The 18410-nt window shown below is 40.7% G+C and overlaps 1 protein-coding gene and 1 pseudogene across 9 annotated transcripts in view; both read right to left on the minus strand.

Annotated features, from left to right (window-relative positions):
* LOC129771049 (whirlin) overlaps positions 1–18410 on the minus strand; it is a 550739-nt gene that overhangs the window by 440800 nt on the left and 91529 nt on the right. The window lies entirely within an intron of this gene.
* Positions 12430–12587, minus strand: LOC129772322 (U4 spliceosomal RNA; annotated as a pseudogene).

Consider the following 18410-nt stretch of genomic DNA (forward strand, 5'->3'; position numbering starts at 1 on the left):
ACACGTGCTCTCAGCTTGTGAAACTTACAAGAGTCGCTGGGATAAACAAAAGCGCTCTTTGAAGGAACGCTCGAAACGTAGTTTCGCGGATATTTTAAAGGGCGCTTCCCCACTGGCTCAACAACAACCATTACCAACAAACAATGTCTTTGCTTCACTGCCAGTTGACGAATTGGAAGCGGATACAGCTAACGAGGGCACACCGTTTATTTTCAAAGGGAATTCCCAGCGCAAAAATGTGTCCACTCCCACTCCAAGTTCAACGACAAGTCCCATCGGTGGTACCCCATGTTAGCTTGCCTAAAATATCGAGTACAGCGGACAAGCAAAATCAGGTTCCTCCTGGCTTCCGTGGGAATAGTTCACCTTCGAACGACCCAGCACTCGAGGGGACATCAAAAACCCCAAATGTCCCACACCTCATTTTTTGCGTCCAGCTCAACTTCTCAATCGGGATTTATAAAGTTGACTGACCTTGTGGATCAAATCTTCACGTGTTTTAATGTTTCCGATTCCATCAGAACCATTGTCCAGTACTAAAGACAATTTTGCAACAATTGATGCAAACATGGCCCCTCCTTGCAATGATTATCTCTCTTGATGTCTAATTCAAATAGAGAGGTCGGAGATATCACTGTTTTACAGTGGAATTGTCGTAGTCTTATCCCTAAATTGGATACATTCAAATTTTTAATTCATAACTTCAATTGTGATGTTTTTGCTCTGTCCGAAACTTGGCTTTCTTCGCGAGATGATCTCTCTTTCCACGATTTTAATATTATACGCTTGGACCGTGATGACAGATACGGAGGGGTGCTATTGGGGATCAATAAGTGCCACTCATTTTTTCGAATTGACCTTCCACCTATTGGAGGGATCGAAGCTGTTGCTTGTCATGCAAACATCAGAGGCAAAGACCTCTGTATTGTCAGCTTGTATTTGCCTCCGAGAGCTACAGTTAGCCGCAAGCAACTTACTGACATGTGCTCACTCCTTCCTGAGCCACGATTGATCTTGGGAGACTTCAACTCTCATGGAACTGCCTGGGGGGAACCGTACGATGACAATCGTTCATTGTTTATATATGACCTTTGTAATAGCTTCAATATGACCGTTTTGAACACTGGGGAAACAACACGTGTACCTAAACCTCCTGCTAACCCAAGTGCTCTTGACCTCTCGCTTTGCTCGAATTCACTATCGTTAGATTGCAAGTGGAATGTAATCCAGGATCCCAACGGTAGTGACCACTTGCCAATCAAAATTTCCATCACCATTGGGTCGAATTCTTCTGAATCTATAAACATGGCATATGACCTCACAAGACACATTGACTGGAAAAAATATGCGGACGCGATTGCTCTAGCCATCAATTCCAGAGATGGTTTGCCTCCATTGGAGGAGTATAACTTCCTTTCTCGTTTGATCTATGACAGTGCGGTTCGCGCTCAAACGAAACCCATCCCTGGTTCCACCATTCACCGAAGGCCTCCCAATCCATGGTGGGATAGCCAATGTTCAAAGCTTTATGTAGAAAATTCGAATGCATTTAAAGCTTTTCGGAAACGAGGAACCATTGACAATTTTCAAACGTATTTAGACCTTGAAAATCAATTTAAAAACTTGATCAAAGGTAAAAAACGTGCTTATTGGCGAAATTTCGTGGGAGGTTTGTCACAAGAAACGTCAATGAAAAAATTATGGAAAGTGGCTCGAAACATGAGAAATCGCTCTTCATCGAATGAAAGCGAGGAACATTCACATCGATGGATTTTTAATTTTGCGTGAAAGGTTTGTCCCGATTTCGCTCCCGTGCAAAGAATTGTTCGAGATATACCACAAGATAGGTGCGATCTTGATTCCGAGTTTTCGATGGTAGAATTCTCTCTTGCTCTCATTTCTTGTAACAATTCGGCTCCGGGAACGGATAGAATTAAGTTCAACTTGTTGAAAAACCTCCCTGATGTGGCGAAACATCGCTTGTTGAATTTATTCAATCGGTTCCTGGAACATAATATTGTTCCGGATGATTGGAGACAAGTACGAGTTATAGCTATTCAAAAACCCGGAAAACCAGCGTCCGACTTCAATTCGTACCGCCCAATAGCAATGCTGTCTTGTATACGGAAATTGTTGGAGAAAATGATCTTGTTTCGCCTTGATCGATGGGTTGAAACGAATGGCCTACTCTCAGATACACAATATGGGTTCCGCAGGGGCAAGGGAACGAATGATTGTCTTGCGTTGCTTTCTTCAGAAATTCAAATGGCTTACGCCGGAAAAAAACAAATGGCTTCAGTATTCTTGGACATAAAGGGGGCCTTTGATTCAGTTTCAATAGAGGTCCTGTCAGACAAATTACACTCTCGGGGTCTGCCGCCTCTATTGAATAATATGTTATATAACTTGCTTTGTGAGAAGCATTTGAACTTTTCTCACGGAGATTCGGCAGTAAGTCGGGTCTCTTACATGGGACTCCCCCAGGGCTCATGTTTAAGCCCCCTTTTGTACAACTTCTACGTAAGCGACATTGACAATTGCCTTACACAAAATTGCAGCCTAAGACAACTTGCAGATGATGGAGTGGTGTCTGTCGTAGGATCAAACGAATCCGACCTGCAAGGACCCTTACAAGATACTTTGAACAATTTTTCAACCTGGGCCATTGGGCTAGGGATCGAATTCTCCACGGGTAAACCGATCACTCATGCTATGTCATTCAAGTATCTTGGGGTCTGGTTCGACTCCAAATGTACTTGGGAGGCCCATATTAGGTATCTCAGTAAAAAATGTCAACAAAGAATAAACTTTCTCCGTACAATTACCGGCACCTGGTGGGGAGCCCATCCCGAAGATCTTATAATGTTGTATCGAACAACTATTCTCTCAGTGATGGAGTATGGCAGTTTCTGTTTTCAATCAGCTGCCAAAACACACCTCATTAAACTCGAGCGAATTCAGTATCTTTGTCTCCGTATTGCGTTGGGATGTATGCCCTCAACGCATACCATGAGTCTCGAGGTTTTGGCAGGCGTACTCCCACTAAAAGATCGCTTCAAATTATTATTTCTTCGGTTCTTCATCCGGTGTAAGGTTATGAACCCATTGGTGATCGGAAATTTTGAGCAGCTGATCGAGCTAAATTTTCACTCCGGATTCATGAGTTCATATCATGAATTCATCTCTATGCAGGTTGATCCTTCTTCGTATATTCCCAACCGTGTTTGTTTTCCTGACTACATCAATTCCTCTGTACATTTTGATCTGTTCATGAAGGAGAAAATCCATGGAATTCCAGATTATCATCGATCGGGGATCGTTCCTACGATCTTCAATGCAAAGTATGGGCGTGTCAATTGTGATAATATGTACTTTACTGATGGGTCCTCTATGAATGAGTCCACAGGATTTGGAGTGTTCAACGAAATTTTTAGCACCTCCCACAGTCTTCACAATCCTTGCTCTGTGTATATTGCTGAATTGGCAGCGATATACTGGGCGCTGGACAGCGTCGCCTCACGACCTGTTGAACACTATTACATTGTAACGGATAGTCTTAGCTCTGTCGAAGCTATCCGTTCAGTGAGGCCGGAAAAGCACTCGCCGTACTTCCTTGAGAGAATACGAGAAATTTTGAATGCTTTATCCAGACGCTTTTATGTCATTACCTTTGTCTGGGTCCCTTCTCATTGCTCAATTTCGAGTAATGAGAGGGCTGACTCATTAGCAAAGGTAGGTGCGATTGAAGGCGACAATTACCAGCGTCAAATCGCCTTCAATAAATTTTTTTCTTTAGTCCGTAAAAATACCATAGTTAACTGGCAACGCAAATGGAACGAAGATGAATTGGGCCGGTGGTTTCACTCGATTATCCCTTAGGTTAGCCTCAAACCATGGTTTAAAAGTCTGGACTTGAGTCGGGACTTTATTCGCACCTTCTCCCGACTCATGTCCAATCACTGTTCGTTAGATGCGCTTCTCTTTCGTTTCAATCTTGCCAGCAACAATCTCTGCGTCTGTGGTCAAGGTTATCACGACATCGAGCATGTTGTTTGGTCGTGCGAGGTGTAGTGCGAGGTCGCCAGATAGAATTTAGAAAACTCCCTTCGGGCCCGAGGAAGACAGCCCAATGTGCCGGTGAGAGATGTGTTGGCTCGGTTAGACCTTGATTACATGACCCAAATATATGTTTTCCTTAAAGCTATCGATCTTCGTGTGTGATTGTACCTATGTCCTTATACCCTCCTTTTCATCCATTGCGAGCGATTGGCCCCCTTGGTATAAACAGCAAAATAAGTTGAAATGTAAATATACAATAGATATACGAATAGATTTAAGAATCGAGTGTGATCATCAACATTGTAACAATTCCCTTATATCCCATCCCTTTCCTGAAAGAATATGTCACCCTCTAAACTCGAGTAAACCGCGAGTAATCGGTTTTCCACCTTACTAACCATAGTGTTAGGAAAATTATTTATGTATAGTTTTAAAACATATATTTAAGAATTCGGCTCCTTTAAACTCATGTAACTGAGCCTGTAAAAATAAACGATTTATATAAAAAAAAAATATGTCTATTCTTCGTTCGTTTTTAATTTTGTTACAATTTGAACATTGAATTTCTTCGGATGTACAGTCCTTGGATTCATGATTTTTGCCACATTTCGGACACACACTGTGTTTTGCTTGGCAGTCGACAATTTTGTGACCATATTCACAGCATTTGAAGCATCTTAGAATCCTCAATCCATCAATAGCTCGACATTTTTCAAACCCGCAAAATATTGATTTAGTCTCTATCATTTTATTATAAGTATCCCCATCGACTTCTATTATAGCACTGTATTTATTATATTTCATTTTATTATTACAATAGATTTTTCTTACTTCGAAATGTTTGGTTTTGTCCAACGAAGGGTTCTGTTTCAACAACGCAACTTTCAAATCATTTTCATTCATTTCTTCGCTAAATCCTATAATTTTGATCGTCGGTCTCAATGCTTCTGGTATCTTAACCTCGTAGTCTTGACCCAGTTTTTTCTCAACATTAACCTTGATTAACTCAATTGAGGTTTTATCTGAAGCAGAGACAACAACTGTACCATTCTTCCCGTTTATTGCAATCCATTTATATTCAATCCTTTGGGATTGACATTATCTTTCAACATTTTTCTAGTAATATCAGATTCCTGCGTAGTTTTTGGCTTTATGATTAAAATGTTTTCCCTGGTCAAAGTTTTCTGTTTATTGTTACTCTCAACTTTAGCTACATTTCCAGTTGTTGTTTTCTTTGCGTCTTTCAATACCGCAGCGAAACTTAGTGGAGTTGCGTTTTCACTCTGAATAGCTTGCTTATCACGTCTAGGTTTTTTTGAATTTGAACGTAAATTGTACCGCTGAGGTGTTTCCTCTGAATTCGTATTTATATTAATATTGGTTTTGAACAAATTTCTAATTTCCGCCCGTACCGCTTCTTTAACTTTGAGCTCAAAATTGTTGGCCAATTCAACCAAACATTTCGGCTCTTTTATATCATTTAAAATTTTACCAACGGAATCGTCGAAATGGTTGTTCCCGAACCCATTTTCATGTAACACCAAACATGTGTCGCATACAAAAACGGCATTTTTAATTTTCTTCAAAATATCGATATTAGCACGCACCGCTTCGGTAAACAATCGATATGAACAGTCTCATGACACCTACCGTAACACGCTATCACTTCTGTGTTTGGATCGTTTATCCTCTCACAGCAGCGACTGCACATGTCTACGAGGCCCATATCCACACATTCGCTATTGTTCGCATGTGTACGTCGTCAAAGCTGAACGAGTGCGATGGGCAGGGCATGTTGCAAGATAGTCGGACAGCAGCCCACCAAAGATAGTGTTCGCATCGAAACCGGTGGGAACAAGAAGAAGAGGAGCTAAACGAGCGAGATGGTTTGACCAGGTGGAGCAGGACTTGGCAAGAAGCTGGCAAGGAGTGGGTTCACTGGAGGAACTATGTTGTGAGTAAGATCTAATTTCTTCATGGGATATAGCATCATTGTAAAAAATAGACGAGATATACTGAACTCTAGGGACGACACAATTAAACGCAACTGATGAAAATTAAGGGTCGCTTCTATGAATAGAAGAGGTTACCGTTGGTGGGTAATTAGAAAGATATAACAATATGATAATGTAAGGTACGGATTTATTTCAACACAATAGTTTCTTCAGCTTCCGGTGAAAATGAATGAAATAAAGGAACAGGCTTAATTCAATACACAAACAGTGTGTCATTAACCGATCTTGATCCACCAGCACCACTATTTAGCGAAGATGTGCCATTTCTGTCCGCAGCCTTTCTCGAATTGAAAAATTCACTCGGAGATAGTATCGCACCACTACTTCCGGTTCCTCTCCAACCAAAGTTGACCGCTGAAGATCCAGTGTCACTGGCAGAATTCACAGTATTGACCGATGTATACCCCGGGTCCGAGTTGTAAGTCGGTGGTGCTGGTGTTGATGGTACGCACGGTTGTCTGAAGATCGATGTAAGTCGACCCAACAGCAACGAGGAATCCTCGGTTTGGCAGGGAAGAGACCCCTGTAATGGAGCCAACCAAGGCTGGATCAGTTGTCTCAGAAAGAAAGCTGACACGTTGGTCAAGCCACACAAGGGGATTACTGTGAAAAGCAACAGTTTCATGTTAGAAACAAGAGGATGCACTAGATCGTTGTCGGTCTATTCGCAACCCTTTATACCAGACGATGCACGCGAATGCTGTCACAATGAATATTGACGCGAATTATTAATTATTTTCGATTGTGTTTATCCTACGGCGGATCGATTCACATCTCTTCGATCAATATTTACCCATCATTATCTACTGATGACGACGATAAATTACCCAAGTGATGTTTTTTTCCGAGTGATCCAATATGCACATCATGGAAGCTTAAATCAATCTTCGAAACATATAAATAATTAACGTTGAATCCAGGGATATCCTGTGCAATTCATCTTGAACATAAATAACCATTCTCGACAGATGTTCCACTCGTAATGTGACACTTTCCGTGCACATTCCACTGCACATTTGCAAGAGCTATGTCTTTTTTTTGGTTGGCTCTGTTTTTTCCGCACGATGGAAATTTTCAGAACGAAGTGCTTTCTCCTCCGGTTCGCTTTCCAATCGATTCTGTGTGATAGGGGTCGAGCGCTTTCCTCGTTTTCAGGCGACAGTTTATTCGTCGTCGCCCCATCTCGCCACCCACCCGTTGCATTATTCTCATGTTTATTTGGCGAACACCAATGTGCGAGAAAGGAAGTGGCGCCTGAGTGGGAGTACTCCTTGGGGGGAAGTGTCACCGTGTTAATTGTCACACATATGGCATATTTTGGTGCACATTTCAGTTTTTGCAGCGCTGACAGGACGCCACCTCAATAAATGGACGAAGAAGGTTTCTGGGCTAATGTGGTTCCCGTTCGGTGTTGTTGATTTTGATTGCGAGCAGGTGTGCACAGATCGAAATTTCGGTCACACATCGTTGTGGGTTTTTCGATCTATTTTTCGAGTCCATCCAGTTCAGTGGATTGTGTAATTAATTTTGAATTCATCTGCAAATAACCTCTGCCACCAATTGATTCAGTGTACGGAGTCGGTAAACATAGAAGATAGAGCTTGAGCTTGAGCTAGGGTAGACTGTACAATTCGTAGTTGCTCTCCGTGATTGACCTGAACCAACTGAAGCCATGTTTACAGTCACCAGGAGAAGGGAAGGAATGTTAGTATGATATTCGCCGCCCGAAGGCCAGAAGTATCGCCTCTATAGTGTGATTCCCCTAGCGTTTATCATGGAAGGGATCGTTGTTAATGGGAATGCTTAAGAAAAATCAGGATTCACTGCGGTAAGTGATGTGATTCTAAAAACGCGAACTCATATCTCATCACGCGGCAGGGGTCTCGCAAGCATTCGTTATCGAAATTCAATCGCAACTGCGAAGATCTTACTGTAGGAAACCTGAGACGGTAACCAGGAGAATTCCTCTATAATCAATCAACCCGACGATGTGTAATATATTACGATATATTCCGTCATTCATCATGCGTACGCTTTATAAAACTTCAATCACGGCCTTTTTTTGAAATCCAAACAACGTGAACCCTAAATTTTACGAAATACGAAATACACAGATAGAATCCATGAAGAAAGAAATCCGAAATCACGAATCCGCAATCAGGAACATGTATAGTCCGAACAAGAATACTGGAACCCAGAACCTGTAAAAATTTGGGCGTGAAACTAGAGATCTAACACCTGAAATCAACCATAAGAACCGAAACACGTTCCGTGTATGTCGCTGAACTGGGTGCGATATATTACGCATTAGGGATCATTGAACAATGCCCATCGACCACTATTTTATTTTTTCGGACAGTCTCAGCTCAATAGAGGCAATCCGCTCAATGGAAGTTGATAAATGCTCATCTTATTTCCTAACAAGAATAAGACAACTATTGAGTGTTTTGGTCGAAAAATTATTCAAGATTACCTTAGCATGGGTTCCCTCTCATTGCTCGATTCCGGGGAATGAGAAAGCGGACTCGCTAGCTAAGGTGGGCGCTTTAGAAGGCACACTTTTTGAAAGGCAAATTGCTTATAATTAATTTTTCCACATTCCTCGTCAGTATACGCTCGTAAGTTGGCAGCGCATGTGGAGTGGTGATGAGTTCGGTCGTTGGTTACACACGATTATCCCTAAGGTCTCGACGAGTGCATGGTTCAAGGGATTGAATGTAGGTCGTGATTTCATTCGCGTGATATCTCGGCTTATGTCCAATCACTACAACCTAAACGCGCATCTCTATCGCATTGGGCTCGCAGCAAACAATCTTTGTGATTGTGGCGATGGCTACCACGACATCGAGCATGTTGTCTGGTCGTGTATCCGGTTCCATACTGCTCGCTCTCAGCTCTCTAGAGCACTGAGAGCACAAGGCAGACAATCGGAGATCCCCGTCCGGGATATCTTAGATAGCCGTGATCCTGATCTTCTGCTTCATCTATACCTGTTCCTCAGAAACGCCGATGCCAACGTTTAATTATGTTTCCTTCGTTGTGTCCCCGTTTCATATCCCTCCTATCCGATCGATAAACTTTTACTTAGTCGCGGCAATACATACACACTCTTTACAGATACACGGGCCAAAGGTTGTGCAGTCCACTGATCATTCAACAAGAGCCAAAGGTTGTACCGCTCATGACAACTCTACACGAGCTGATGATTGCGCCGGCTAGTGACCATTCTATCCTGGTTTCCTCGATTCGAGAAAGACGCACCACGGAGTACAGACTAGGGGGGCGTTGCTGATTAATGGTCAGCTGCATCCCAATAGGAAGTATCCCGTGTCGGGCACACGTACAGAGCATCGAAGACTGCAACATACCAATTATGAGAACACTTGTAATACTAACCTCGAGCCAACCGCGAGTAATCGGTTACATATTACTAACATAGTCGTAAGCAAACATTGTCGAAATATTGAACTCTCGGCCCCGTTAGGCTGACGCCATATGAGCCTTAATAAAAATATATATTTTGGACAAAAAAAAACCGAAACACGAAACAACAAAAAACGACAAAGTACAACAACGATGCAAACTCCACAAGCATCACAACGTAACATAACTCCACAAAGTCAAACCGAAACTGAAATACGGAGCATAGCTGTTGTGCATTTCTATGCGAAATTCTGCGCAACAATAATAGAGCGGGTAAATCAAGAACATGTCTGGTTGTTCTCCGATGCAGCCAGATACTCGCTCAGAAAACTAGAGGCGAACCCACTCTTAAGATTTATGCCTCTATCAAACAAACAATCAATCTTAGAAAACATCGAAAACTATTTATTGTGAGAAATAGAACATGGAAGCGATGGCGCAGCATATGTTTATATGTTCTGCACTTCGGACTCCTGGAACAAACCACAGATACCAGACCACGAGTGCGACGTCCTTTCAGGCTCTGAAATCCCAATATTCTCTCAGAAAACATTATTGAGATTGTTTAATGTAAGAAGTAGATCATGAAATCCGAAATATGAATTGCAGTTTCGCCTTGTGAAATTAAGAGATTGTATGCCCGGAGCATAAATTTAGTACATTCTCTCGGGTCAGTCGCCTCAACACACACAATGAAGCGGACAGAATATATTATTTTTGTTGTGTTATTACAAGAAAACTTCCGATAAGCAAACAAACATGAGAGTGGTACAGCTTGAAAACATGGAAAACTTCTTCTTTTAGCACTTTTCAGTTGAAGCGCTCAACAGCAGAAATGAATTGATTCTGTGTGACAACCCTTAACACTCCTATACTCGCGCATAAGTCTGAGAGACCGACGAATAAATAATTCGTTCATTTCTCAGGAAACATCAACACTATGACTTTGCGCTTCTCTCTAGCTTCGTCATTCGTTGTTCGTCCCCGTTTAGCGAATCGTATGAGTTGGTACGAAGGGGACATGTATCACTTTTTAACCACTTTCGGTCTGAGACACCGACGCGAGTATAGGAGTAACATTTTTGAACATGTGACTTTGTTCATATTGTAGATTATTGTTGAATGAAATATATAAATTAATGTAAGTGGCAGGGAATATTTATTGAATATAATGCATAATATCATTACCGGACAATTCTTATTTGATTTTAGTCCTTTTTGTCACCGGATTGCACAGATTCGCATATTGAGCCTGATCACGAACGTCACTTCACGGTGAAAACGAAATGAATTGTTTGCCATTTGTATGCACTTCATATCGTTTTCACCGCGACGTGACGTTTGTGATCAGGCCCATTATTCGTCGATATATTCGTCGTTAGATTGCAAAGTAGTGCAAAAATAAAATACAAATGTTTGACTGTCGTATAGCTGTTCCTATAAACAATGATGGTCACACGTATAAACACTTGTGAATAAATTGCGCTTTCGCAAGAATTGTAAACTGTAAACTATTAACTAATCGGTGGCTCATGGTTATTTTTTACAGTTACAGTCTCGGGGATATTATTTTTATAATATGTTGCTGAACTATATCGACAAGAAAACAAGTCGCAGGAAGTTCCTAGCAATCCTTTTATATCATCGTTTTATGTCCCATCAAAAAACAGGCAATAAGTATTTGTTCACCAAGAACACAGAAACAAAAAATATTAGAAATATGAAAACATGAAATTCCAGAATCTAGTAACTATCTAGAAGGTCGTTATACATTCTTCTCTTCGAAAAAAGACCCGAAAACACGCTAGAACTGTATGAAATGTAAAAAATATGTTTGTCTCGAGCATGCAGTTATGGTATGTTCTTATTTTTACACCAATGGAACCACAATCGATAAATACGTTTTTATGTTATTTCATAGCTCATTATACGTTTCTGAATTATATTCGGTTGATTTCTTCCAATTAATAGCAGGAAAAAAGTCGAATTTCATTATTTGTGTTGGAGTATCAAAAATTTCTCTGTTTTGAGGAGGCTGAACTATTAAAACTGAATGAAGACGAAGAAAACATTTTTTCTGGAGTTTTTTCATTCAATCATACCCTGTTCTTCAAATCAATACTAATAAAGCCTAAAAAATATCCAATAGCAATATTACAGAGAAGTTCAACTTCGGTCTGACACCGTGCGCGGGTACATGTGTTATGATTTTTCACGCGAGTACAGGAGGGTTTATGATGAGAACCGAATCGTGCACAAAATACACACAACTACTCCTACTCACACAACTTGCCCCATTGTACAACAGTATAGAGGAATTTACGCAAAGCTAAATCAGCTCTTGCGACACCTACATTAGAGCTCAGAACTACGAAAGTGATGATGTTTGTTTCATGTTCGCACTTAAAAGCGCGATTCGGTCGTGATTATTTTCATTAATTTCCATTTAAAATCATTTTAGCCATTGAATGTCATCAGAAAATGGTAAGAAAATTCTTTTTATGTCTATTTACTATGGTCTCAATACTCGATTGGACCAAAGTCAGAGATAATCTTCGAAATTTTTATGTTAGTGAATATAGGTTATGAGCACTAACTTCCGGACATTTTTCAGAAGCTCAAACTGTGAATAATGACGATGCAATCGATATCATATCAAGTTAGTTGATATCATTGATAATGCGGGGGCTTCCTTTCGGCCGCTTCGAGAAGGAACTGCAATGTTTGAAGCGCAACAATTGCCTTCCATTATTTACCTAGTGAGAAAATGTAAATTATAACACTTGTAACATTATAACACCGAATCATTCGTCACATGTTATGAATGAAACAATGTAAAATGATGATTTTCTAACCTTTTCAGCGTAGAAAGAATACTTGATTCCGGGAAATTTGCAGAAAATTTCTGATTTTTCAAAACAAATCAATCCAATTCCATACGAAAAAACTATGAATGGGTTATACCTACGATATAACCGCAAGGTTGACGTAGGACTGCCGTTGGCTTAGTAATCAATTGTATTATTTTTCAATTAGCAATAATCCCACGGATGTTCCTCATTGGGTACGATATCGCCGCTGCGTAGAGCTATATTTTGTGTGTATTGGTTAAATTATTGATTAAACTAGTGAATGAATGAAACTATTAACGAATACGATTGCAAACAAATCCCAATTTAAGTCAATTCATGCATTATGGAGGTAGTTATCGCAGCAAATAGTTATCAACATTTTGCCTAATCATCAAACGGTATGCGTAGAAGTTTAGTGAGCTGACGACATGAAGAGATATCTTCTAATGCAATCTATAATAATCGAGCCAAAGCATTGCATTTGTACCTGCTTTTGTAGACCATGATAGCAAAACGAATTCCGGATTGTAAAAATGCATGGGGGTATAAAAGTATTGCCCACATGAATGTATCTGCAATGCCGATTTTCCCAATTTCTTGGTTTCGGGATCTGTATTGGGAAAACACATTCCGGTTTGCAAAAATGCAAACGAGTTTGCATCTCTTTTGAAATGCCAATTCCCCCAGGCTCCATGTTTTTGAAATCTGTGTTAGGGAAACGTCCCAATTTGCAAAAACGCAAACGAGTACAAAAGTACCTGCAGCATGCATCTATTTTGCAGTGTCGATTTCTTCAGGCTCCATGGTTTTGAAATCTGTGTTAGGGAAACATTCTGATTTGCAGAAACGCAAGCGAGTACAAAAGTACTCGCAGTTTGCATCTATTTTGCAATGTCGATTTCTCCAGGCTCCATGGTTTTGAAGTCTGTTTTCGGGAAACATCCATTCATTCCAGCGATGGTACCTCAATCGTTGCGCAATCAGAACTGAGTGGATTTCTGAGCGGCACTCACTTGTATACCGATTGGTGTGATTTCGTTAGCCTGTTTTGAAAGCAATTGTAGGGCTATTGAAACAAGTTTTTGGATCAGAAAGTAACAAGCATATAACGCGTAGACATTTTATCTTTCGAATGAAGTGTTTATCATACCATTTCGTTCAGTTGTTTAGGAGCTTATAACGCTCAAAATCTCGTTCTCCGGCGTAACGCTTTCGTTTTCGAAACTTTGAACTTACACCCCAGTATAGAAATGAAAGACGTAGTCCTACGTCAAAAAAACACACGCTACATTACATTAATAACATGCGAATATATGTTTCTTTACATAAAAATATTGACTTTTAGCGTCGAAGCCATATACACAGAAAAAAAAGTAAATTCTGTTATGGCTGTGATCCATATCAATGGAAGCAGATTGATTATTCAAAAAGTTTCACAGAAACAGTGCAAACTGCACATTGCGATTGTATAGCAGGATTAGATCAATTGTGTTCCCATTTAGGCTTTGTGCTTTTTGCCCTGGAATGCTGGTCTCGTGAAGAAGTAAACTATAATGAACACTCGTGTGCAGATATCCTTAATCGGTGGTTAGTTCCGCCACAAAAGCAGTTGATTATTTTGAAATTAAGAATATTCAGCCAGAAAGATCAACCAACCCTCAGATATGATTTCCGGGTACCTGAATGTTCTGTGGAGAAGTTAAATATGTTTATAAGAAAATTGATCGGAAACGGAGAAAATCCATCGATTAGCCAATTCATGTGAAATACAAGAAAGCATTCGGACGTGAGCTAGGGCTTCTGTGACTTTGATCTAAAGACTGCCTCAGAAAGTATGGACGCAGTCAGAAACCGCTACCATTTCACAATACTTTATATTTGGTCCTTTTTTTTGGCTGTGTCCCGTTGTTTACTTTTGTCTCTCAGCACCTGTGCAGTGGCATATTTTTTCTAGCAGTGTTTTTCCAAAATGTGTGGCCTTTCAGCAGAACAACGGCGAAAAATTGTGCACAAATGGTGTACAGAACCCGGATTGTCATTAAGAAAGTTAGCAAAAATCGAAGGTGTTAGTGAGAAAGCCGTGCGAACAGCGATCAGGAAATTCAGTGAGGATAACTCTTTTGAGGATAAACCGAAAACAGGTCGAAAAAAAGGTCCTGCCAGTCCTCGTTTGGATAAATGTATAATGAAGGCGTTCGAGCAAAAGAAAGAGGTATCCGAACGGAATGTGGCCAAAAAAGTTGGCACGTCGAAATCAAACGTTCATCGCGCAAAAGAACGTTTGAATCTGCGAACATATAAGAAGCAGAAGCAGCCGAAACGAACCCCAAAACAAGAAGCATCGATCAGGCCCAGAGTGCGAAAGCTGTACGATACGATGCTTGTTGGGAATTCGAAGTGCATAATAATGGACGATGAAACATACGTTAAATTCGACTATAAATCCTTGCCGGGGCCACAGTATTATACGGCGCGAGAAGGTCAAGTATTAGACAAGTCTGAAACATCCGTTCGAGTCGAACAATTTGGTAAAAAGGCTATGGTCTGGCAAGCTATCTGTGACTGCGGTAAAATTTCGCAACCGTTCATTACAACTGCTTCAATGAACAGCGAAATTTACATCAAGGAGTGTTTAAAAAACGGCTTCTACCCATGATTCGTAGCCACAACGATCCTGTTGTCTTCTGGCCGGATTTAGCGTCATGCCATTACGCGAAACTAACGGTAGAGTGGTATACCTCAAAAGATATAACATTCGTTCCAAAGGACATGAATCCCCCTAATTGCCCGGAAATTCGCCCTATTGAAGAATTTTGGGCATTGACGAAGGCACATCTTAGGAAACATGTCTCTCCAGCAGAAACCATTCAACAATTTGAAAAGGACTGGAAAAAAGTGTCTAGACTCGTCGCTAAGAAGTCTGTGCTGAACCTCATGAAGAACGTTCGCAAGAAGGTGCGCCAGCTTGCATACAATCGATAGATAGCAGAAATTGAGAACACCGGGCGATTGTACTAATCTTATGTTAACAATATGTCGAAGAAAAAGTTTCTAACATTTGTGTTTTATTTATACTAAAATCTGGGTGCGTCCATAATTTCTGGGGCAGTCTTTAGGTGTGAAAACGTTGATAATCCTTCCCTGCTAATTTTTCGATTCAAATCTAGTGGGAAAGTCGCTCAATGAACATCGCGAGATAGGTGCTATTAAATTGAGTAATATGCGTCACACAAAAACTCTTGCTCATGAAATAGCTTGCCTAACTATTTCACAAAGTTCATGCTGGTTCCATGAAAAATTTTGCGCTAGTAGAAAGACCTCAACTATATTTAAATCATCTACAAGAACGCCGTTTGATATTGTGCTGCATAGAAACTACGAATGTAAACAAACGATATGTGCCCGACACATGCTCTGCATGTATGTGTAGCAAGAGCCCTATAACAAATCAGTCATATCAGTGGTTTCGAGAGATAGAAAGATAAAAAAAAACTGAAAAATAGAGGGCCTGAGAGCAAGAGACCACAGTAAAGGAACTCAAAAAAACCTTCTCGAATGAGTTTTTCGGACTGTTTCGGAAACAGCACTCTTTTCAATTACATCACCAAACCGAACACGGAGCGAACAAAAACACATCTATACTCGATAAATGCTCGCGCGAGACTCTGTACAAAAACATTGAAGATAGAACTATTAATTCATCCATCCACGATTTACGAAATAATGATAACGGTAAAACTACTTTCGCTACGAATGAATTTCAATGATTTGCACACCAATCGAATCGGATATTTTCTAAGATTTTGCTATGTGGTGTGCTATGCTATATAATTCTGTAATCCGCAAACGATTTGAATTGACGAAAATTGGAAGCATTCCCATTCGTCCAACCCATTTGTGTGCTTACCAACCCGTGTGTGGGGGAGTTGTGGGTCCTTCCTTCGATATTCCGGTGGCTTCTCCCTCACATAGATGGGAATTGAAAACAGGAATCTTCCGCAATTTTAGAGATTCACACACTTTTTATTGTTACACAGTTTTACATATAATTCTCAAACTATTTATTTTACATTTAACATTTAATATTTAACATTGAACATTTAGCAAACTATTTACAACAAAGAATATTTAACAAGGGAATAAACTTGTTCGGTGAGCCTGGGTCCTGGGTTCCGTGCGATTGGTTTGGCGGTGCTAAGTCAACTCAACTCTATCGTTTGATACGAGTTCTCCAGGACCTATCGATTGGGTTTTGCGATGTTTTTCTCGTTGAGATTAGCCGAGGATTTTTATCTCTCTCCGATCGATCTCACTGCTGCTAATGCGAATTAGCGGCAGTTGATGATTGTGCGATGATTGTGGTCATCTCTCTCCTATTGCGTTACGTAGTTTGGATGATGAGATATATATATACTCGTTCAGGGCCGGATTCTTCGCTAAGCTGGGTATATGTACTTGCAGACACCGTGCAGTCAATATGACGCAACAACAACAAACAAAAAAAGAAAAAGAAGAAGATACAATACACTGCGAATCAAATGCAGCGTTCGTTCCATGGGCATCACGGAGAGAGAAAATATTGCAATGTAAGCCCCACCTTTCCTTTCCTCCGCCTGTGAATGATGGACCTCAATAGATCCCAACAAACAAAACTTTTCGGGTTCCGGCAGCCCGGAATCTCTAAACTGCAAAAAACCTTGGAAATCTGAGATCTTCTGGAGTTAGTGGTGCCAAATTCGTGGTTCCACATGGAGTTCAAAGAGACGTCGTCAGGGATTTTGGCAAAGAGAGGATTCTACGCGGTGAATCTTTCAAATTCGCGAAGCTGGACAACGTGGAAGTTCCTAGGCCAAGCGGTTCTGAATCAACGGCTACCGCAATAGGTTTAGAAACTCTCCCAAATGTACCAAACAAACGGTCAAAACTAATGCAGAACACTAAGGTTCTGCAAATAAACCTTCATCACGCTAAAGCAGCGTCGAGTGTGCTGTCTAGGAGGATTACCAAAAACGCTATGGATTTGGCTCTAATTCAAGAGCCTTGGGTCCACAAAGGAAGAATACTTGGTGTTCAAACAGGTTCATGTAAGTTATTCTACGATGACAAGCATGACTCTCCAAGAACTGCTGTCTTAGCAAATGCAAATATTGAATGCCAACCGCCAAGGGAAGATCCGACATCATAATTACGTCGGCTTATTTTCCTGGCGACGTCTCTGAGGCTCCTCTCCAAGAGCTTGCGGCGTTCGTAAATTATTGCAGAGAAATCAACAAAGATTTCATAATCGGCTGTGATGCTAGTCGCTCATCCCACTTTGTGGGGAAGTTCTGACATAAACAGTTGAGGTGAATGTCCATTAGAATTTCTCTCTTCAAACAACATTGACATAGCCAATATAGGCAATAAACCAACTTTTACAAACGCTATCAGACAAGAAGTCCTGGACCTAACACTGTGCCGTCCGGTAATTTTTGAGAAAATACACAACTGGCACGATTCGGAAGAGGCGTCCTTGTCTGATCACATAAACATTATGTTCGAATGGGATGGTGGCTCGACAGTACAGAGAGAATATCGTGAACCAAAGAAAACCATCTGGGAACGATATTCACTTGTGCTTGAGTCTAAAATGTTCAATACAAGAATAAGGTAGATTCAACAGCCTGAATCAACTTCAAAAGAATTAAACGATACGATAGTTTCTGTCTATAAGAGTAATTGTCCGCTAAAGAGAGTTTCTTCAACAAGAAACGTTCCTTGGTGGAACAAAAGGCTCGAACGGCTTCGGATTGATCGCAATACAGGAGCGCTTCAATCGAATATAGCAGAGAACTAAGACGATCCAAGCGAAGATCCTGGGTAAACAACTGCGAAAGCATTAAAAGTACCCCAATGGTTGCAAGACTCAGTAAGACTCTTGCAAAAGACTCTCGAAAGGGCTCCAACATCTCCCTCAGAAGTATTGGACTTACTGATGAAGACTCACTTCCCAGGATCTACATCTGTTCATTCTGATACCAGTCCTAGCTATAAAGCCTGTCCACGTTAAATTTCGGACACT

This window comes from Toxorhynchites rutilus, chromosome 2, assembly GCF_029784135.1.
Source record: "Toxorhynchites rutilus septentrionalis strain SRP chromosome 2, ASM2978413v1, whole genome shotgun sequence".
NCBI classification, from domain to species: Eukaryota; Metazoa; Arthropoda; class Insecta; order Diptera; family Culicidae; genus Toxorhynchites; species Toxorhynchites rutilus.